Below are 23,898 nucleotides of genomic sequence, written 5' to 3'. Positions count from 1 at the left end.
TAAAGCAGAATGTAATGTCTTTTTGTCAAGTTGTCTCCTCTCCCTTTACATCATAAAAATGAAAACTTGTTTCTGTAGAACATTTTCTAGTGATGCTGGAATTCTGATAGTCTTGGACCTGAGCCTTAAATGTTCTTTACAGCATTCTGCCTCATAGAAGCTATTGGCTCCTGACTCACTTTGATTTTTGGAGTCTTAAGAGTGTTCTTTCTAGCAAGTTTTATTGTAGGGACTTGCTGTTTGATATTTTCCGTTGAACATGGCTGCCTACGTTGCGTAGACCGGTGCTTCCAAAGCTTGGGGATTGAGGAAGAGAGTATGGGTGTTGAAATTCATTGCCCTTAATTCTGAAAAACATAGAACACGTATCTTTACCCTTGTTACAGCTACCATATTTAGGGCTAAAATGCTAAATGCCTTTGCTTTTTGCAAGAAAATTTGATAGTATTCTGAATCTTATGTTACTAAATGGCTGCAGTTGGCAAATATGCCTTTGATGCTTGTAAAATGGGAACATTGTTATTATTTAATATATACTGTTAGGTAAATAAAACTTAGAAATTATGGAATCCATAGGAGGGAAATATAAAGGTATTGTTGGTAGTGTTGGTGGCTTAGGCATCTTGGGTAAAGTGATAGCAAAACCACATCTTAGAAGGCCACCTGGGGAACGTGAACCCGTTAAGTCTTTTATATATTTCTACGTATATCTCTGTATTTTTTGGTAACCTGTTGCTACTTTTGAAAAGAGGTTCCAAGAGGCAACTTTGTTTTGAAACAGTAAAAAAAAAAAAACAGTAAAGAAACACCAAATTAACTTTTGCTTTTTGATGATCTTAAAGGTAGTTGAAAATTGTAAATAAGGAAGGGAAAACACATGCAAGCCAGCTTTGGTAAATCAAGGAATAAATAATACGCACAATTCTATTGAATGTGAATCTCTGGTATTCTGACAAGTCCTCCGGTGAAGATGGCTGATAAGTGCCTTTGTAGTTGAGTGGAGTCTGAACAACCCTGTCCCGCTGGGCATTCACGGGAAAGCATTGGGCTGGGGTTAGGAAAACTGGACCTGGTCTTAGACCTATCATGGAGGTGACCTTGGGCAAGTCAGGTAGTTCTTTCAGTCACTTTCCTTGTTCTGAAGTGGGGACTCTTCTGTCACTGGCATCTGCATTGGGAGAAATGATATGTGTGAAAACACTGGAAAAAGTATGTAAAGAGAAGGCATTTAAGTGACTATATTTTGATTGAATAAAAATTTTAAAATAAATTGTTTTTATGTGGAAGGTCCATTATTTAGTAGGAACATATCTCAGAAATTACAGTGTTTACTAGTAAACAAAAAGACTCAAAATACAAATATTCACTTGAAACAATTTTTCAGGAATGTGTGCTTTGCACGATTGGAAATCATCCCATTTCGGGAGCTTTTAAACATATGACTTTATTGTGTAAGGCAAAATAATGCATGATCATGTTAAGAAAGTGGACAGTGTGGAAAACTGCAAAGCAGAAAAACAAAGCTGCCTGGAGCTCTGCTCCCCGAAGGTGGCCAACATGAGCAGTTTGCACACTTGCTACTACAATGTCCTGCTCGTGGATGTGCTTTGCGTCCATGGAAATGTGCTCTGCATGCTCTGTAATCTCCCTTTTTCTCCACTGGACTAGGTGTTGAGGGACCAGTCCTGAATTTAAGTAACTCCTATTCCCAGGCTGCCTCCTTATAGTATAGAGGGATCCTAACGTATGGAATCTTCTCTCCTTCCACGTTTTTAGTTTCCAACCTTCAATTATCTCCTTATGGTAGATCTTTGTAAGTGGGATTCTTGGGTGAAAGGATGTACACTTCTACTTTTTTTTTTTTTTTTTGAGATGGAGTCTTGCTGTGTTGCCCAGGCTGGAAGGCAGTGGTGCGATCTCAGCTCACTGAAGCCTCGACCTCCTGGGCTCAAGTGATCCTCCCTCTGGAATAACTGGGACCACAGGCATGAGCCACCATGCTCAGCTAATTTTTGTATTTTTTGTCGAGTTGGAGTCTGTTGTTGCCCAGGCTGGTCTCAAACTCCTGGGCTCAAGTACTCTGCCCTCTTTGGCCTCCCAAAGTGCTGGGATTACAGGCATGAGCCACTCTAAATTTGGATGGATGTTACCAGAGTGCCCTGCGGTGGCACACCAGTGTGTGCGCTTCTCGGGTTCTTAGGAGCGGAGGAACTTGGTTGCACCCTTCCTGAATTATTTGGCTGTGTACTTCTGTTGAAAAGGGAAATGTGTGGAATACTTTTTTAGCCCCTTTAGCTTATAAATTCTCTTAAAAGTGCAGCTGTGGCAAGTAATACCTTGTCTATTCTATGAAAGAATTTCATTGGCTGAAGGCTCAAAGCATCAGAAAAGTGACCGGAGGCAGCAGCTGACTACATGGGAAGCTGAGTAGCGGGCTCAGAGCCATTTTTGGAGTCTCAAGAGAGTCCTTTCTAGCAGGTTTTGTTGTAGCGACTTGCTCTCTGTTATTTTCCATTGAACATGGCTGCCTACATTGCATAGACCAGTGCTTCCAAGGCTTGGGGATCGGGGAAGAGAGTATGGATGTTGAAATTCATTGCCCTTAATTCTGAAAAACAGAACATTTTAATCAAGTGTGCTTTCTTCCCTATTACCCTTGGACCTAGTTTTCTTGGGAACATGGTCTTGAGTGTAATTGGTAACTGGGTATCTGTGCCTTTTACTGAGTTCCAACATGGGGACCGGGAGGTGAGCTGAAGATCGGGTAGGGACAACTCAGTTCTTGCTGTTGATAGAATCTGGCCTGTGCTACCTGTTGGCTTAGAGCTGACATCTCTGTGGATGATGGCAAGAAGTTACTTTCTTACATCCATAGAATTCTTTCTCTAGCAGGCCCATGCCAAAATGATAGCATCTGAGTCAGCACTGATGCTGGGGAGGTTCTGGAGGGGTTGAGGGATAAGGGACGTGGACTTAGGGGAAGGGGTGGGGTGGTTCATAACCTCTAGGCTCAGTTAAGGGCCCCCTCTGCCTGGCTGTGTGGGCACAGGAGCCTGTTTGAAATGGAATCACTTGAACTCTTCTGTAGTGGAGGGCCTCGGGAGTGTCAGTTTCTAGCTTGTTTCTTTCACTGCCTGCTATTGTTTGTTCTTGGCAGACCTAGTCCTCAAGCTTTGTGCAGCTGTGTCCAGAATTAGCCAGGCCCCAGAATATATCCAGCCTTCTTTCCCTCGTCTTCCTCAGAAAGTGTTAAGTAAATGCCATTCATTAACTCTCCCCAAGTAAATGCTATTCTTGAATCCTCCCCTCCCCAACAGTCCCTAGTGAGCTAATAAGAAAAGTGATAGCAGTGGACAGTGGCTGAATGTTTATGGACATTCAGTATGTGCTAGGGAGTATGCCAAGTGCTTTTTGCACGTAAAACCTTCTTTGCGTTTGTGCTTTTAATCTTTCTTTCTTTCTTCTTTTTTTTTTTTTTTTGAGATGGAGTTTTGCTCTTCTTGCCCAGACTGGAGTTCTATCTTGGCTCACTGCAACCTTCCACCTCCCAGGTTCCAGCGATTCTCTTGCCTCAGCCTCCCAAGTAGCTGGGATTTACAGGCATGCGCCACCATGCTGACTAATTTTGTATTTTCAGTAGAGATGGGGTTTCACCATGTTGGTCAGGTTGGTCTCGAACTCCTGACCTCAGGTGATCCACTCGCCTCAGCCTCCCAAAGTGCTAAGATTACTTTGGGAGGTAATCTCTCAAAGTGGTGTGAGCCACTGTGCCCAGCCTGTGCTTTTAATCTTCAAAGCAACCCTATGGGGTCAGTGGTGATGGTGTCCTCCCTTTTAAAGGTAAGATGCTGTGTCTTAGAGAGATTTTGCAACTTTCTCAGCAAGTCCCACAGACAATAAGGAGCAAAGCCAGGGCTTCAGTCCAGGCTGCGGGCACTGCGGCCCAGTTTCTTCAGTGCTGAGTCTGCTGCTGAGGCTTGAGACCCAAGGAGTATTGAAGAGAACCTAGTGTAGCTTTTAAAGCAGAAGTCCATCCCACTGATACAGAGTTGCTATCATTTGCTGGAGACCTCCATCACTGGAGAGTTCTCTGTAGGAACCAGGCAGAAAGCAAAGGGGATTTGTGATGCAAAGATCTGAACAAAGCCAAAACCCTTGGAAGGTTAATGGGCAAAAATATGCCTTTCTTTCCATCTGTTGTCAGTTTACTCTGTTGCCTTCTAGAAGGTGAAGGAAACAGCCATTCTTGTTTCTTGTAGAGGAGTTTTTAAATAGAGGGAGTCGGGGCGGAGTCTTGATGACCTCAGTTTGTTCGTGACCCAGATGCTGCTCTCACCTGGCAGCGGCTGAATCATCGGTGTGGTTTTGGTTCGGAGAGAGATCGTTTACACATGTGGTGGGTATGTGTGAGGAGGCATGTGTTGTTTGGGAAAAGGCCTTTTAAATAACTGCCCTGGGAAGGATTGTGTAAATGGAAAGCCGAGGAGGTTCCCGCTCTGATAAATCCCTCAGTGGGTCCCGCTCATCTGTCGCCCGCCCCTTCTGGGTCCGTATCCCCTCTGCATCTGCCACGTGGCTGGTTGCAGGGTGGTTAGAACATCTTTCTCTTCTATGCTGAGAGCAGATGCCCTGGCATGGCCTCTCTTGTATCTTTGCCACCTCTCATGGTGGCCACTGGGCAGTCAATTCTCAGGATTTCATTGGTTCCCTCAAATGGGTGGTGGTTTTATTAGTTTTCAGCTTGAGTAATAAATGCTATTTACTTCTTTAAAAAGTATGATTTCTAGAAGAAGCACATACAAACAAACTTCATCTTTTGGAAACAGATTGTCATTTCTCTGTTTATTTCCTTTCAATGGCTTCCTGTTGCATTTAGAATAAAATCGTGTCTCTTTGCCCTGGTTTGGAAAGCTCTGAGTGATCAGGCCCTTACCTACCTCCCCCACCTCAGCAGATAACACTGTGTCCTCACTGCTAATGCCCACACCTGATCACATTGACCCTTTCTCTCTGTTTCTCAAACAAAGCAAACTTGTTTTTGCCTTAAAACCTTTGCTCTGTTTTCCCCTGTGTCAGTCTCAACCCTGTTCAGGTCTCAGCATGGTGTCCCATCCCATTTTGCGCCTCTGCTAGCAGTTAGACCCACCCGGCTGTGATATGATGCCTGGCTGCTGCTTTCTGCACACGATGAGGGCTCCTGCCTGTCTGGCTGCTGTGCACCTGGCCCATGTCTGGTGCCAGGAAGTCACTCTTTCCGGGATGGAAGAGGAGAGGAACAGACACGAGCCCCTGCCCTGTGACTATCTTTTTTTCCCTCCTTTTTCATACATAACACATACTAGTGTGATCCCTTCTTACTCCGCGGCCCTTGTCCGGTGCCAGGAAGTAACTTCCTAGGATGGAAGAGGAGAGCCTGGTAGAAGAACAGACACAAGCCCCTGCTCTGTGACTGTCTTATTTTTTCCCCCTTTTTCCATGCAGGGCACATACTAGTGTGATCTCTTCTTACTCTGTAGGCCTTGGCCTGGGATTTTGTCCCTGAGGATTGCGCACTTAGAAACTAGTGGGACTCTATTGTGAAAGTCTGGATTGTGACATAGTCTCAGGGCATGGAACACAAGAAGGGCATCGAGGGAGGCTCCCATGCAGTCAGGAGAAAGAACGAGGAGAATTAAAGGTGAGGGGAGCACTTTGGTCTACATTTTCTAGTCTCTTCCTGCCCAGAGCCCAGGCCTCCACCTGTGCCTGAAATCCTGTTCCCCTTTGCACTCACAGAGGCTCCCTAAACCACCCGATGTTCCCTGGTATAAACCAAGCCCCTCTGGGCCGCACCCTGCTGGGTTATTCTCGTCAGTGTTCCTGCCGTTTTTTCTCCTTTCCTGCAAAACACACACACGGACACACACACACACACACCCTCCTCTCCTGCAGAAACATACACACTCCCTTCTCCCCTGAAACACGTACACAGAAACACACACACACACAGCCTCCTTTGACTCTCCTGCCCCCTCCAGGATTGACTCACTTTTCTGCTCCCCTGAATAGAAGAACGCTCTGAAAGGGTTGTTAAGCCTGGTCTCCAGTCCACCTCCTCCATTCCCTTTTAAACCACACCCATTCACCACAACTTCTCTTGCCAAGATCTCCCAGGGTGCCTTGTGTCAGCTCTCAGTTCTCCAACACAGTGGCTCAGCAGACTCTGACACAGATGCTCACGCCCCTGGGTTGCCATCCTCTCCTGGTTCCCTCCTCCCTCCACCTCCTGTCTCCTTTTCCCACTTCTCATCTGTCTGACCTCCTTACTGGAGGACCCCCCTGGGGCCTGGGCTTTTCCGCTTTGGCAGACTCACTCAGTAGCATGGCTTTAATGTGCTAATGAATCCTGGATTGTCACATCCTGGCCAGAAAGACCTCTGTCCTGAACTGGCTCTTGTATCCCTGAGGCTACATCACAGTTAGATGTCCAGTAGGCTTCTCACCCTAACGTGGGAAACACTGAAGTGGTTTCCTGTCCCACACCTGCTCCCTCCGCATGTCCCCATCTTGGCAGATGGCAGTTCCATTCTCCCAGCTGCTCAGGCCAAAAGCCTGGGGGTCTACTCCTCTCTTCCATTCTCTCATACCCACATCCTGTCCACCAGGACGTTCTGTGGGCTCAACTTTCATAATGTCAGAATCTCACCCATTTTTTACCATCTCTACTGCTGTTCCCCTGGTTGGAGCCTCCATCTTCTCTCGCCTGGTCCCCTCTTGCCCCCAACAGTGTATTCTCACCATAATAGAGTGACATTTTAAAGTCAAATTGGGTCAGTATACTCTGTTTAACCCCTTCAAGGACTGATTACACTGCCCGTTTTTAAGACTTAGGATATGGCTGTAGTCATCAGGAAAGCGTAGTTCTGGCAAAGGGACACATACATGTCCATGTAGCAGAATAGAGAGGCCAGAGATAGACTCACACAGAGATTTCCACCTTGTTGACAGAGATGGAAAAACAATTCCATAGAGGAAGGATAGACTTTTCAGCACATAATTCTGGAACAATCGGACATCAATAACCAAAAATATAAACCTTGACTTAAACCTCACATCTTATGCCAAAATTAACTCAGAATGGAACATAGATCTAAATGTAAAATGTAAAACATTTGTTGTTGTTTTTTGTTTTTTTGAGATAGGGTCTTACTCTGTCACTCAGGCTGGAGTCCAATGGCGTGATCAGAGTGACTGCAGCCTCCACCACCTAGACTCAACTCAGGTGATTCTCCAGCCTCTGCCTCCCAAGTGGCAAGGACTGCAGGCATGTACCACCACACCCAGCTAATTTTCCTTTTTTTTTTGTAGACACAGGGTTTTGCTGTGTTGCCCAGCTGCCAGCTGGTCTCAAACTCCTGAGGCTCAAGTGGTCTACCTGCCTTGACCTCCCAAAGTACTGGGATTACAGGCATGAGCCACTGCACCTGGCCAACATGTAAAACTTTTTAAAGTGACTTAGGATTAGGCAAAGAATTCTTAGACATGGTAGAACTGTGATCCATTTTCAGTTCTTTGCACTGGAAGGTTATTCCCCCCAAATAACATATGGCTCCCTGCCTCACCTCCTTTGAGTACTCACTCACAGTCACCTCAACGAGGCGTATCCTGACCACTGTATTTAAGCCTGGATATTACTACAGCCCCCTGCACTCCTGAGCCCAGTTATGCTGCTGAGTTTTCCCCCTGTAGCATGTATTACCTTGTAACATACAGTATAATTTACTCATTTATTAGTTTTTGCTTCTCTGTGCCCTTCCACTAGAAATGTATGCTCTGTGAATGCAAGACTTTTTCTCTTTTATTCACTGATAAATCCAGTTCTTAGAACAATGCTGGCACATAGGAAGGGCTAAATATTCATTGATTGAATGAAGAATTAAAAGTTTATAAATATAAAATACTAGAAAGCTGATGTGGAATGACTGTTGGGTGACATTGAATAATTTTATGATACCTTATTTTATTTCTCTTTTGTCTCACCTGCATATTTCAACCCAGTTTATTATGATCAAACATGAAAGAGAGACGTAGTTATTTGGTATTGACAGGAAGAACAACAAAAGAGAGAGATGGGCACATGCCACTGTCAGTCCTGCTTTCTTCCACCTCTGGGCTCAGCGTAGGCTATTCTGTTATCTCTTCTTTTGTGTTTATTTATTTTTATTTATTATTTATTTAAGTCTTACTCTGTCAATCAGGCTGGAGTACAGTGGCACAATCTCGACTCACTGCAACCTCCGCCTCCCGGGTCCGAGCAGTTCTCCCTGCCTCAGCCTCCTGAGTAGCTGACACCTACTCAATTCTGAGTAGGGATTACAGGTGACTGACACCATGCCTGGCTAATTTTTGTATTTTTTAGTAGAGACGGGGTTTTGTGTTGTTGGCCAGGCTGATCTCAAACTCCTGACCTCAGGTGATCCGCCTGCCTTGGCTTCCCAAGGTGCTGGGGTTATAGGGGTGAGCCACCACCCCCGACCTTGTCTCATCTGTTGGCCATTCCAGCTTAAGATAGATCGTGGTTAGAATAACAGCCTCTCTTAGGTCATCACTCATCAACTGGGCCCCCAGTTTTGGTGGCTTGCGTAGTTTTCTGAGGACATTGAGTTGCGCTGGGTTACAAAGCAGGAGGTAAGCTGTGGCAGCTCTGGGCCTGGCTCTGGTCCTGGCAGGACTGGCGCCACAGTGCCCTCCTGCTCTTGTCCCTCAGAAGCAGGCCTGTCCCTGGTCCTTCCCTGTACCCCAAGGTCATCATGTCAGAATTGGTGGCTTATGTACCCTTCAGAGACTAGAGGAAGAGTTAGCACACCTGCTTTATTTTATCCAATGAGACAAGTGTAGTAATGGTAGAAGTTGAAATATTGGTCAGGGCATAGTGACCAAAATCTGGTTCCCAGTACGTTTTAGACCACACATTTACTAATTCAGTTCTAAAAGTAATTAAGAAGAATTTTGCGTATCTTTTTCAAGAAGAGGAAATTCTAACAGCGTTCTGCAGGATGGTTGCCAGCTCACAGTCTGTCTGTGAGACCTGTCTGCCCTTGGCCTAACTAACCTTTAAGAACCATCTCATGTAGAAATGTCTATTGTTCTTACCATGTTTTTATGAATGTGTGCTGTTTGGTTCTGTGGTTCAGTAGAATCCAGCCAGTTGATTAAATCCAGAGAAAACTTTTGAGGTTGAAGGAGAGGTGGTGAGAAGGGGGTCCCTTGGGTTTGGTGCTGGAATTGGCCTTCAGTAATTTACAAAGGCCAGGAACTGTGCCAGGGACTATACACAGTCTCTGTGGCAATATAAAATGGGGATGGGGAAGAAGGGAAAGTGAATTGATCTTTCTCGAACATCTCTACTTGCCAAGGAGTCTACTAATTAATTCACTTAATCCTGCAGATGGTTAGCTGCTAGATAGACTGTGCCTGAGGGACTCAGGAATCATCTGGACTTAGACCTCTGTTAGCAGATCTCAGGGAAGTGGCTCTCCTCTCAGTACACACAGTGGTTAGGAGACCTAGTGTGGAGTCATGCAGCCTACGTTCATTTCCCAGGGCCCCGCCTAACTGACTCCATCACCTCTGTCTGTAAAGTGGGGATAATAGTAATGGTAATGCCTGCCTCTTGGGCTTGTGAACTTTGGAAGGGTCCACACAAGTGCTCAGAGCACTTCCCTATACACAGTGAGCGTTTGTTAAATGTTACCCACTGATATTTGCCATTATTTGTCCCTAGACTTTTTCCCTGGCTGCTAGAGTGGAAAGGACAGAAGTTGAAGGCATTTTTTCAGGCTGTGAAATGCAGAGCTCTTCGGCAGAAACTCCAGGTGCTCTCTTCCAGTCTGGGCTAATTTCTCACTGGAGACCCAAGCCCTCACCTGAGCCGTATAAAGTTACCCCTGTATCCTCCATGACACCATTGTGTTCTGCCTCAGGGCCTCCCTGTGTCTGTGTCCCGGGCTTGGGATGCCTCCCTTCGCTCACTTGGTGAACTCCTGCTGAAATGTTCACAGAATTCAAGTGTTGCCTCCTGAGTGACCCCTCCTGGGCCCTTTATCTGCCTCACACTCTTGGGAGAGTTAATCCCTCCATCTTTTGTGCTATGACTCCCGCACCTGATGCTCACCACATTTAGCTATTTGTCTACATATCTGTTTCCTTACTAGACTCTAACTTCTTGAGGGTGGGGCCATGACTTTGCCATTTTGGTAGCAACAGAGCATGGCTTGGCATTCGTCAGATGTTTGAATGAGTTTGTCGGTCCCGTAGGCAAGGTGGGTGACAGCCAGAGGGGCCTCTTTAGTTTCATGCCGTGACCTTCAAGGTGAAATGGGAAGTAATTCCAACAATGCTTGTGGGGATTCAGTGAGAGGGTGGATATGAAGCCCCGAGTTGGTGCCCCATGCAGGCGCTGGCCCCTCCACAGAGTCCAGAATGGAGCAGGACAGAAGTCTGATGAGCTCAAACCAACTTGGAGGCCATCACCCTTTCCCATCTTAGAAAAACAGCACCCGGAAGTGATAGGAAATGTTTGGTCAGGGCATCTTGTTATCTTACTCTAAATCTTACATCAATTGTTTACTCTCCAAACTCTTTCGAGTTGTTTTCATTTTTGGGTTAACTATTGCAGATAAGCTCTTTAAATAAGTTAATTTTTGCCTAGTCATTGTTTATGGACAATCTCTTTACCCCACCTTTTTTGGTAGTGTCAAGCATTTGGAATGAAAGATCCTGTTTAAAACTCCAGAATGGATGGACTTTAGTCACTTAGCATTGCATTTAGGTGAAAAGGGTTTTTTGTTATGGTTGTCCTTTTCGAACATCTCTTACTAGCCAAGGAGTCTACTAATTAATTATATGACTCAATCCTGCACATGGGTAGCTACCAGATAGACTGTGCCTGAGGGATGCAGGAGTCATCTGGACTTAGACCCCTGTTAGCAGATCTCAGGAAAGTGGCTCTCCTCTCAGTACACACAGTGGTTAGGAGACCTGGTGTGGAGTCAGGCGGCCTGCGTTCATTCCCCTGGGTTCATTTTTGCTTGGTTATGCAAACCCTCTGAAGGCATGACTTTAACCTGCTGCAGATTGTCATATTGTAGTGTGGTTTTGCATACACTTTTGACTGTTTAATAGGGGCAACCTTGTAGTCAAGTGGAACCCTGACAGTAGGGTGTATGTATGCACGTGTGTGTGTTGTGAATCTTCTGTACTTGGTAAGGCCCAGAAAGGCAGGGCAGATGACAACATTTCTTGAGGCTTAGAAGTATGTGAAATTTTCTCCCAAATTCTCAAAAGGGAAATTTATGAAGAAACTTTATTTTTAAGACATCTTTTTATATTTAAAGACACTTTGTTCAGAAATGTAAAAATGGTCATTTTATTTGCATGTTCAAAAAAAAGGTGGGGGGAACTGAACTCTCAAAGTCAGAAAGCAGGGTTACATTCCACCTCCCTCGTGAGCTTTCAGTGTAGCACTGGGCTTCATTCCTCTGCGTCCCATTTTCTCTGTCTGAAAATTTAGGATGTTGAGTCTCTGAAGGTCCTTTGCACCTCTAAGCCTTCACCCCACCGTTTTGAGTCCAGATCTCCAGCTCAGTTGTCTGGTTTTGATGCTGGGCTCACAGAGGAGGCGGAGGATAGTGGGCTGTGCAGGAAGCTGAGAGGAGTTAAGTATTAAGGCTGGAGCTTGTGATGGGTGGAGGGGGAGAGATGGGGTTGGAGTAGCCTCTGAGCTGGGTCAGATCCCGGTGCTGCGCTGGTGTTGGAGTGTCTGATCTGCGCACTGCCAGGTCCTCCCCAGCCACCCTATTCTGTGGCAATGGCTCCTCTAGCATGTTCTTCAAGCCTCTCCTTTTCAGCTTCTTCATCTTTATTTATCTGCTCTGTTGATCCACATCCTAACTATTCTAAAAGGGGCTGAGGTTATTTTTTAATAGCTCCCACGTTTCCAAGCTCTACTGTGTTCAGGCAACAATACAGATGCCCCTTCATGTTCCTCTTGCTGCTTGGTGCATGTCAGTCCCTGATTGGTAGGAAGCTTCTCGAGGCTCCGGACTGTGTATTCATGAGTTTCAGATGCTTCTGCATGTTCACACAGGTCACGTTTCTTGACTAAATGATTGATGTTGTAATAAGAATTAGGCTCAGGAGATCCCTTGATACTGGCTTAAGCAGGACAGGAGTTTATTTGCCCTAAAGAAGTGAGCTTTGCCGCCAGAGCTGTGTGATAGCTGCGCCCCACTCCCTTCTTGGCCAGTCCTGGGGACAGCCTCATCCTCGTGCTCGGAGGTGGTATCTTCACTCCAGGCAGCAGGATGAAGGAAGACAGGGCACAGGGGATCCACCACTCCAGAGGGAAGACTTCTGGAAGGTTCTTCCATTCCATGAACCAGAGTTTAACCACATGAGATACGCAGCTGCAAGGAGGCTGGAAAGTATTTCTAACATCTTTCTTTGTTGGCCATTCCCAGCTCAGAGTTTTCAGTATTAGGGAGGAAGGGAGAAACAGACATTGGAGCAATGAACAATTCCGCCCCCTCCCCCTCACCTGATTGGTTCAACTAAGGGCACCTCCTGTGCTGCATGGGTGTTGACGCTCTCTTTGAGAAGTTCCAGAGGCGTTTGATTTAGCTGCAGAAATTCACCACGGTAGGTTTTTGAGGAGGGTACAAGAAATGGTGACAACAATATTTGAGGTTGAGATCCCAGCAGCAGTATACACAAGGGACAAAAGTGGGATAAGGATTGGACTGAGGAAGAGCAGCTGGCAGCTGCAGCCAGAGGCCCTCCGTAGTTTCCCTTATCTGCTGTCAAGTGAGCCAGACTGTTAACCTTTGACTTTGAGATTTTATAACTTGTTTCTCCAAGGCCACTAAAATGTAGCAATTTTAGGAGTTAAGGGCAACATTAAACAAAAATATTATTCTGTATCAAGCTTAAGACAATCTCATGTGACCTAGTTATTTGAGGAATATAGCTGGCAAAGATAATTCCAAAAATATAGTTTATACCCATTTTTACTTTCTGGGTAGAGTAAGGAAGTATAAAATGGCCCTAGAAACAACAGGAATGAAGAATAGGCCTGGTAATGGTTTTCACCCAGTGACCAGTTTCTGAATAAGTAACAGTTACAGACTGCACATTCAAACCTAGAGTGACTGATTTTACCCACAGCATTTTCTTTCTCCTTAAGATTATTGCCTTCACACTAAGAATTTATTATTTATTGAAATCATCTGTATCAAGTCGCATCAAATTTATTTTATCTTGCCAGTTTTTATAGATCCGCTTTTAGTGTACACTCTTAAGTAGAAAATACAATTTTCTTGCAGTTTTAAAACTCCTTTATACTGTGGAATCTCTAATAATACATTTATTTAGCATTTCTCTTTGGACTCATTCTAAAAAGAAGTGGAAACATCACTTGTGTATATTTTCTCATTCTTGGCCTCTTAACATACAAAGTTATCTCAAGATCATGTCTTTATTGATTGTACTTACTTTACAGCTGACTTGTGACATATTTGCACTATTGTGCTATTATAAATCACCTTCTGCTATTTTACTCTGATACTCATGTTTTCTTGTATGAGAAATTGGACTCCTTATTTTCATTTGGAAGCAGCCATGTGTGCGCTCTCTCACTGTTACTTATTACTGAAGTAGGGAGCATTTGAGAACTGGAGAACAGCGTGCAAATGAAGAAGGCCTTCTAGGGACTGGCTGTGCCACGTGAACAGTCCTGGGTGTGCCATCCATGGGGCCTGCCAATACTGCCCAGAAGGTTTGGGTCAGCTTCTTTTTTGTGTGACCTTAGTGGAAACCACTGAGCAACATGGCATTAAACAGGCCACGTGTCTTCCCAGCGAGGTTCTTACAATGTAGGTATGAAGGAAGGAAGCCCTGTGATCCCTGGGGGAACTGTGAGTGTAGACCTGGCCCTGATAGCCTTGGCATCTCTCCTGCAGGAAGAATCCCAGGAGCAGGTGAATCCCACCTGCATTGAGCGTCCTTCAGTTTAGAGCAAATCCTTACTGCTTAGAGTATATTTAGAAAGAGGCAGGGCAAGGGCCATGGCTAGGCCGGCTTCGTAGGTGATGAGCTGTATGTTGCCCATCAGCCTTAACTGTGTTGCTTTTTCACAGCTGGTCACTCAGCAGTGTCTATCTGAAAATACTGGCTTGGTGCTATTAATTAAGGATGAAATGAAAAGCTTGTTTCTGTGTGTTAGCATTGTCCAAAGGACTGTAAATAGTGCTTAATTCATTATGGATATTTGATGCCCAGTGAAGAATAATTTACCAAGTTTGTAAAAACAGTATTTTCTTCCTTTTTAAACTCTTTTATTTCTTAGGAAACCAAGGCTGTACCTCTTAGATCCTTGAATAGCGCAGAGGTGCAGGAAGTGCCATTCATTGGGATGACTGGTGTTGGGCAAAGGGTGACCTTACCCTCCAGTCGGTCACTCAGCACACAGGGACTTCTTCCCTTGACTGTCCTTCTAGCTGAGATGACCTAGTCTTTCCTTGAAGTTATCGATACCATTCAGCTAGCACTTCATTTTCTGCTGTATTTGCATTCCTTTCGTTTTTGTGCGTACGTATTTGGTGGACCCTTGACCTTGATAAATCCTCAGCTTTACAAGTACAATTACAACTGTGTTTCTCACATTACATGAAATATAACTGAAAAGGTTAAGACACCAGATTTTTAGTGATAGTAAAAACAAGGACTAAAGCCATAAAACTCTTTTTTTTTTTTTTTGGTTTTGTTTTTGAGATGGAGTCTCGCTTTTGTCGCCCAGGCTGGAGTACAGTGGCATGATCTCAGCTCACTGCAACCTCTGCCTCCTGGGTTCAAGCAATTCTCCTGCCTCAGCCTCCCAAGTAGCTGAGATTACAAGCGCCCACCACTACACCTGCCTAATATTTTTGTATTTTTAGTAGAGACAGGGTTTCACCACGTTGGCCAGGCTGGTCTTGAACTCCTGACCTCGGGTGATCCACCCACCTCAGCCTCCCAAAGTACTGGGATTACAGGCATGAGGCACTGTGCCTGGCCACCATAAAACTCTTAATTTATATTAAACTAATGCAAATAAAAGAAACGCTGCTGTGCAAGCCTTCTTTGCCTTGTCATTATCCAGACAGGAACTTCTTCACTTCACCTCTTGTTAGAAATACCAAAATTGTTAGAAATTGATCATCGGTGCTGTTAAGGAAAGTCAGCACACAGACAAAAGATCTCTCAGCAAAGCAGTCTTTACTTTCTGCAGAAAGGGTGCTCAATGGCAGATGGAACAATGGTGAGAGCACACCTGAACAAAGGAAAAGCAGACATCTTTATCCCTTACACATTTGGTTCGTCCTTACTGCTATGTCCTGCATCCATTGGCTGGAGCAGGACCTCACACTCTTAAACTGATAGCCAGTTGGCTAACAGCCTAAAACTTTCCTAAATAGGTAAGTGCAAAGAAGAACAAAGAAGCTGCTTAGGAAAGGTTTAAGGAAGCAATAACAGTTCCAAGTGAGAAAGGGGCATAGGCTGTGAGCTGGAATGTGTCCGTGAACATGTCCAACAATTACATAGGATAGGGCTTAACAAAGAGTTATTAGCACAAAGCAAGGAGGCTTGAAGAAAGTTAGTCTTTAAAAGAATCTATTATTTCTAACACTTAGGATTTATTCTTTAAGAAGAAGGGGAGCTTTGAAGAGGAAACTTTTTACTTTCTATGCCTCTTTATGCCTTAGGGTTGGCAAGATGGTGAAACAGGTCAGGCTTGATCCTAAAACCTGCCACAGAGTCATCAGAGACTCATTTGGTCCTTGGCCATCTTCAACTTTTATATTGGCCTCCCCTTGCATGAGTCAGTTGATAGCAGCGTATTCTGCCAGAGTAGTTCGGTTTGTGGCAAACTCTTGTCCTGGAGATAGTTTGCACACAAGGTAACTACAGTTAATGTATTGTGTAGTTGAAGATTGCTGGGAAAATCTTAAGTGATTTCACCACACACGCGCACGCACGCGCGCGCACACACACATGGTAAGTACATGAGGTGGTGGATATGGTGATTAGCTTGATTGAATCATTTCACAATGTATATGTGTATCAAAGCCTTACACTGTATACATTACATATATACAATTTTAATTTTTATTTCTTAAATATACCTTGATAAATCTGGGGAACATTTTTAAAAATTAAAAAAGAAGGTGAGAATCATCAAACTGCACTGTGGGATGAGGGCTGGAGAGTCAGAGAGGTACCTGTGGTAGCTATGGGGCTCGTTCATTCCTGTCTTCAGGGAAAGTCACCCAAATCCACACTTCAGTGATATTTCAGCTACTGCGAGTTTAGGACCCATTGGGTCATCTGTAGACAGTCAGATCTATGAGGCTGTCTCAGGGAAGGCCAGAAGTCTCTTCAGTGCTATTTCTTTATCCCCAGATGAACTGCATGCTTCTTCAAGCTTGGATCACATTGATGTTTCATGTACTTTTTTCTGTCCCACACAATGCCTTGCACAAAGTAGACAGTAAAATGTTATGATGAACTGAATCAGACAGCAGTTAAGTATGAAATCATATGGTTTGAATGGGAAGAACTGTTAGAGCTCAGAAAAAGTAGAGTGCTATGAAAGGAGGAGTTGGAATGAGAGGGAAAGTTCCCATCAGCCACTGAACTGGTTATATATAATAATTACAAAACCAGTGTGTAAGAATGATCCATGCTTATCTCATTTATTTATCCAATGAATACTTATGGGTATTGAACTAAGATTTAGAGAAACAGTGATGAACAAGACAGATCCATGAATCTTAGAAACAAATTGATATGAAAATGTCGCTGTCACTAGGTATGCTCCAGGGAGGAGCTCTGGGACCTCCCTCAATACCAAACCCCGAGGGTGCTCAAGTTCCTGATATAGAATGATATAGTATTTGCATATAACCTAGAGGCATCCTCCTGAATATTTTAAATCTAGATTACTTATAATACCTAATGTAATGTAAATGTTAGATAAACAGTTATTAGACTGTATGGTTTAGAAAGTATTGACAAGAAAAGAAGCCTGTTCATGTTCCGTACAGAAGCAGTTTTTTTTCCTGGATATTTTCCATCCATGGTTGGTTGAATCTATGGGTAAGGAACCCGTGGATATGAGGGCTGACAGTAATTGTAGGTAGTGACAAATACTGAGAGGGAAATACAGCAGTAAAGGATAAAGGCAATAGTGTAGGGACACAGGCAGGCTGCTTTAATTAATTATTTAACTTCGTGAATGATGGGGTCTTGCGCTGTTGCCTAGGCTGGGGTGCAATGATGCAGTCATAGCTCGCTCCAGCGTTGAACTTCTTGCCTCAAGCAGTCCTCCCACATTGGTCTCCCAAAGTGTTGGGATTACCGGCGTGAGCCACCACACCCAGGCAGGCTGCTTTAGATGGGGAAATCAGGGGAGGGCTCTGAGGTGTTGACATTTGAGCAGAGCATAAGTGAGGTGATGGATGAAATCTTGTAAAGGTCTGGGAGACCAGCATCCCAAGCAGAAGGCAGATGTTGGGTTCTGAGATGGGGACCGAGGGTGTCCCGCCGGAGGGCCTGCCAGAGGCTATGTGGCCATGCCCATGAGCAAGGGCCTTGTAGGACATGGCAAATACTGGATGTTTGTGGAAACATGTTTGTGGGAACAGCAGTGGGAACCTGTTACTGTTAGAATATCACTGAAAGCATCTGTTTCATCTCTGAAACTCCCCTACTTTACCTTCTATGTCTGCACCACCATTACTGCCACCCCTCTAGACTACGGCAGCATGATCCTTTCCCAAAGTACCATAATCAGCTTCTAAAAGTCTTCATGGCATGGCAATCTCAGGGGAACTGATGCTAGGGAGGATGGGAGACCAGCTCGGTGACAATTGCTGCTGTTCTGGGTGGTGGCAGGGGAAGTGGTGAGAGGTGGTGAGATTCTCAGTCTGTTTTGAAGATTGCCAACTGGATTGGCTGATGGAGTAGATGAAGAAAGAAAGAGGAATAAAGCTTGACTCCTAGGCTTTTGGCTGCAGCATCTGGGTGTGTGGTGGCAGCATTTCCTGTGAATGAAAGACCGGAAGGAGTGTGTTTTGGGGAGAAAGTGAGGCATGCCATTTGGTCCTGTTATGCTGGGGTATGCATTAGCTGTGGAGTGCAAGTGCTGAGTAGCTTCTGCGCGTGGGAGGGACCTGGGGCTCTTCCACTGCTTTCCTTGGCTGACAGATGATACTCTAAGTGGGGAGACTTGATAAGATCATCAGGAAAGCCAACGCAGATGGAGGAGGGGTGAGGGCCAGGGACTGAGCCCCAGGGTGCACCTGCGTTTAGACACGTAGACATCAGGAGACTGTGGTGGCCGAGAAGGTTGGAAGAACACAAGCGGAGCCTGTTCCCCTGGAAGGCAAATAAAGAAGGCAGTTCAAGGGCGAGAGAACCGCTGTGCAAAATTCTGCTGCGAACTTTTATATGTGAGCTGTCTAAAGCCGTGGAGCAACAGGAACTGGGAGCTGACATTGCTGTTTACAATGCAGGGGTGTGCTATGTCTTCCTGAAAGTCCTTTAGTATTGTATTGGGTAGGGGTGTGGCAGTTAATGTCTTCTGAATTTAGACTGTGTTGACCTTCAATCTTTTAAGGCATATTTCCTGTTTATTTTCCCATAGCTAACCTTTAAATTATAGATGCAAAAAGCAAAAGCCATTTCTAGTTATTGGTATTCCCTGGGTTGTATCTGGGGATTCTCATATGCTGTCAAGAACAAGGTATATTTGGGTAACTTACAAAGTGGAGATTTCACAAAAGCATGTGGGAGACACAAGGAGCCACAGGATATGTGGGCATGATGAATGAGTTCCAGTAACTGGTTTAGCCTTAAACGTGGTCTCTCTCCCTGACGCCTGTTCTCAGCATTTGGCCCCATCTTCCATTCAGTTGTGCAAACCAAACGTTGGCTCCAGTGGCGCTTCCTGTCTCCCCCGCCATCCTTACTGTCCGGAAGCCCTCTCGTCCACTCTGCCTCACACCGTGCATACCCTGGCACCTGCAACTGCCCCCACCCTACCCTCTGGAATGGCTGCAAAGAACAGCCTTCCCTCACCCTCTCTTGCCCTTTTGTCTGCTGTCCACTCTGAAGCCTGGGTTATATTTTAAAATTAAATCTGATTGCGTTACCTCCTCAACTTAGATCCCTACCATGGCATCTCATTGCTCACAGGACAAAGATCAGAATCCTTTGAGAGGCCCCAAAGCAGCACACGGCCTGGCACAAAGCAGCACACGGCCTGGCCTTTTCTCCTACCCTGGGATCTTATGAGTCTTTCCCTTCCAGACCCTGAACTCGCCGTTCCCCGCCCCTGCTACACCTTCCCCGGACACCCCTTGGGCCTTGTTGACTGCCGCTCCCGCCTTGTGGTACAGCTCAGCAGGGCCCGTCCTGACCCCTTTGTGTGGGTGACATTCCCCTGTCATATTCTTCATGGCACTAAACTCGTTCATCTCAGCACACTTCCTCTCACTTGCAGTGGCATCGTGGTAGTTACTCCTGTAGTTACTTCTGTTTCATCCCTCCGGCTGTGAACTCCCTGAGGCGGGAGCCATTGCTATCTTGGCTCCAACTGTGGCTGCCACATGGAGACCTTATGCGTGTTTGTTGGGCGAATTAACTCAAGTGCATAATAACAAAAACAAATGGACATCTTCCTCTAGAAAGACGGAAGACTGTTGGGGGCAGCTCACGTGGAAACAACTTTGCATCTCCATGCCCGTCCCCACTTCTGGTTCCTCCTTACTGTCCCGCGACATCCTCTCCCCGGGTTCTGCAGCTGGTCACTTCCCACGCATGGTCGCATGAGTAGAGGCTTAGCAAGGAGTGCGTTATAGAGGACAGATTTCTGCTACCCACTTCACCGAAGTGGAAGCACAGCTTCCATTAGGCTCAGGTTCTTTGGGAGAATCTCACCTCTTTTGTTACCTCTCATCTTACCTATGTGTAACCACACATTTTGGTCTTCTTAAATCTTTGAGGTAGTCATCAGATCATTTTACTTACCTGTTATTCTACCACTTTCTGCCTTGCCTTTTCTTCAGGCCACCACCAAGGGCTGTAACCTGCCTAAAGGTTAGGACATATACCGCTGCCACACATTGATCTCTGGGCATAACCAAGATGACATAACCACCAGCATTCCCAATTTCTCTTTGTCTCTTCAGAATGCTGACAGACAAAGAAGAGCATTTTCTTTAGTCTCCAAATGTGTGGCTCACACCTATAATCCCAACACTTTGTGAGGCTGAGGCAGGTGGATCACCTGAGGTCAGGAGTTTAAGACCAGCCTGACCAATCTGGTGAAATCCGGTCTCTACTAAAAATACAAGAAGTAGCCGGGTGTGGTGGTGGGCGCCTGTAGTCCCAGCTACTCCGGAGACTGAGAGAGAAGAATCACTTGAACCTGGGAGGCGGAGGTTGCAGTGAGCTGAAATCGCGCCACTGCACTCTAGCCTGGGTGACAGAGCGAGATTCTGTCCCCCCACAAAAAGTGATGTGTGCATATTAAAATTGCTGCATGTATTTGCTAACAAGAGTGAGAAGATTGACAGGATTGACAAGTTTCAAAACATGATTTAGATTCAGTTTACTTGGCAAAGTGTCTCTCCATAATACATATATTTCAAGGAAAATATTAGATATTACAGAAAGCCACCCTCATCTTTTTTTTTTTTTGAGACAGAGTCTGGCTCTGTCGCCCAGGCTGGAGTGCAGTGGCCGGATCTCAGCCCACTGCAAGCTCCGCCTCCCGGGTTTACGCCATTCTCCTGCCTCAGCCTCCCGAGTAGCTGGGATTACAGGCGCCCGCCACCTCGCCCGGCTAGTTTTTTTGTATTTTTTAGTAGAGACGGGGTTTCACCGTGTTAGCCAGGATGGTCTCGATCTCCTGACCTCGTGATCCGCCCGTCTCGGCCTCCCAAAGTGCTGGGATTACAGGCTTGAGCCACCGCGCCCGGCCGCCACCCTCATCTTTTACTGTCTTATCAAGATGAGTTATTTTTTCCAAAATATCAATTTTTAGGATTTGATTTTCCTACTAATTATTAAGATAGACCTTTAGGATAGAGTGAAAATATTTTAGTGTCAGTTCGTTTATTCTAAGCTATGCTTTTTTCTTAGTTTTTTGAATCTTTAAAATTTTACATGTGTTATCAGAGAAACGAATATAATCCAAGATGTTTCTCTTTTTTTCTCTCTCTTTTTTTTTTTTTTTGTTAGAAAATTGCCCCACAAATGGTTTAGGCAAGGTAAAAACCTTGATAAGTTGATAAGTAGATTCATACATACTTATCCCTTGTTCCTGTTCTTGGTCGAAAATTAAGGTGAGGAGTTGCCCTGTTGTAATTCTGTTTCAGATTAAGACTGTCGAATTACCCCGTGAAATCGAATGTTTATTTTCTCCATTTTAGCACTTTAAAGATCAGAATTCTGTATCTAAAAACTTGTCTAAGTCTGCGATTCTTTACAAACGGCCAAGTCCATGCTTTTAACCTCACTTGAAATCGTCCTTTGAACATCGGCTGTCCCTGGCAAACAATGATTGACTCTGGGAGATTTGTCTCCACTGACGTATCCTTAACAGGACTCCAAAGTTACGGCAGCTCCTGGGTTAAGCAGTCCGCATGCGAGTAACGGCAGTCTGTGAGTTTACATAGTTGTGGGTGCCGCCTGTGTCGTTTTGTATCTCACCATGTGGCTTCTCTCTACTCAGTAGGTGAGTGGAAGTGCCCAACCTTAGGCAGACTTTTCCGGAATCAACAAAACCATGTTTTTATTGCTGCTTTTATTCCTTGGAGAGGAATCCAGAAGCTTGAGGTTGGCTTTGAGGTAGCCATTCTGTTGTCTGCACGTCTGGCGTGCATTCCCATGCCTGTTTAAGGTGGACTTTTAATCATCTAAATGGCCCCAGTAGAAGACATTTTAATAAATTGGGGGAATGCCTATACAATGTAACAGCATGTAGCCATGTCAGAGTCCCACTGAGGAAGAATGCTTAGTGGCTGACATGGTTTGCACATGTTCCCTCCAAACCTCTGTTGAAATGTGGCCTCCAGGATTGGAGGTGGCCGAGCAGGAATGTTTGGGTCATGGGGACAGATCCCTTATGAATGGCTCTGTGCCGTCCTCGCAGTAGTGAGTGACTTCTCACTTGGTTAGTTCAGGCAGAGTTGGTTGTTTGAAAGAGCCTGGGACCACCTCCTCTCTCGCCATGAGATGCGTGAGCTCCCCCGTGCCTTCCACTGTGCGGAAAAGCTTCCCGAGGCCTCCCCAGAGGCTGAGCAGATGATGGTGCCATGCTCATGCAGGCTGCAGAACTGAGGGCCAAAGTAACCTCTTTTTTTCTTTGTAAATGATCCAGTCTCAGGTACTACGTTAGTACAAAACAGACTAACGTAGTAACACTGGAAAGTGTTTAATAAAAATGCTGGGTAATAGTTAATTGAGCATAAATGATGTGTCAGATACATATATTAATACATTTCATCCTCAAAAACTGTATGTGGATTTTCCCAAGTTCACAGAGTGAGTGGTAACCAGTAGGCACCCCTGCCTCTGTATCATGTATTACCTCGCTTTTATTTTCTAAAACAATGCACAGGATAATGATCACAGTTTCTATCAAACATTATATACACGTATGTGTGAGTGTATGTCCAGCTCTCTGGAGGCAAGATGATAGGTGATTTTAATGTTCTTCTTTGTACTTCCCAATTTTTCTGCAGCGTAGATGGATAAATGTTATAAAAAGAAAAAACAAAAGAGTGGCTTTCCTTAGCACTAGGTATGTTTAGACAAAGTAGGAAGAGAAACGGTTTCAAAACAGAACGATGATCCACCTTCCTACAATGTTATCTGCCCTGAGGTCTTCATTACTGAGAGAAATTAAGGACTGACCACAGTCAACTCTGCAAGGGAGACTGGTTTTTGTCCAGTTGTTGGACACTTGCAGGTGACTTGCCCAAGGTCGGGATGAATCTAAGATAACATTCAAGCTCAGTTAAAGAAGGTTTTTCTTTTTCTTTCTACAAAAGTACATATTTAGGATGCCTTGCCCAAGCTCCACTTCCTTTTTTATTACTCTGAGAGCTGCTTCCCTTGCCCGAGAATCTCTAGACCTCCTTACCTCTGTCCTGTGACTGAGCCCCACTTGTCAATCATCTTGGAGAAAAAATTTCCCTCCCTGCATCATGACCATCTTGGTTCACTAATTAAAGCAGATGAAAGCACTAAAACTTCTTTATTCCACAAGACGCTCTTCCCGCCTCTCCCCAGCGCGGAGTCAAGCCCCTGCCTCCGTGCCTCCACTGTGTCCTGGCAGCACTGTGACCTGGTGGCAGCGTCTTCAGCAAGTTACTTGGTTTTTTTTTTGTTTTTTTCTTTTCTCCTACCAGAAAGTGAGTTCTGCAAAGGCAGAGACTTATCTGTCTGACAGGCTGTGCTGTCTGTGCCTTGCTGGCACGGGCACGCAGGGTGCTTTCCAGAGGGAAGTGACACACACGTGCCTCTTGTGAATCGCCATCTCAGGCATGCCAGCTCTTGAGGTCACACTTAGACTGAGAAGTCAGAGTAGTCGGTCTCAGGTGCAGGAGTCAAGAAAAAATAGATTGGGTAAAGAATAAGAGCGGTTTTGAGAGCCTTGTGGGAAAACAAAACAGACATTACCAAAGGATGAAGGACACGAGCCTCATGCTTTTTCTAAGCTGTATGAATGACATGGGGAAGCAACATATGGTATTAGTGAAAGGTTCTTTCTTTCCTTCTTTCTCTCTCTTTTTTTTTTTTTTTTTTGAGACA

The 23,898-nt window shown here is 45.0% G+C and overlaps 1 protein-coding gene across 1 annotated transcript in view; it reads left to right on the top strand.

The window, feature by feature from the left end:
* The window catches only part of LOC105516652 (cytochrome b5), a 39,329-nt gene that overhangs the window by 4,414 nt on the left and 11,017 nt on the right, over nucleotides 1-23,898 (top strand). The gene's annotated exons all lie outside the window — the stretch shown is intronic.

This window comes from Colobus angolensis, unplaced genomic scaffold (assembly GCF_000951035.1).
Source record: "Colobus angolensis palliatus isolate OR3802 unplaced genomic scaffold, Cang.pa_1.0 Scaffold287, whole genome shotgun sequence".
NCBI lineage: Eukaryota > Metazoa > Chordata > Mammalia > Primates > Cercopithecidae > Colobus > Colobus angolensis.
The sequence above is the reverse complement of the archived record's forward strand: the minus strand, read 5'-3'. Positions and strand labels throughout refer to the sequence as shown.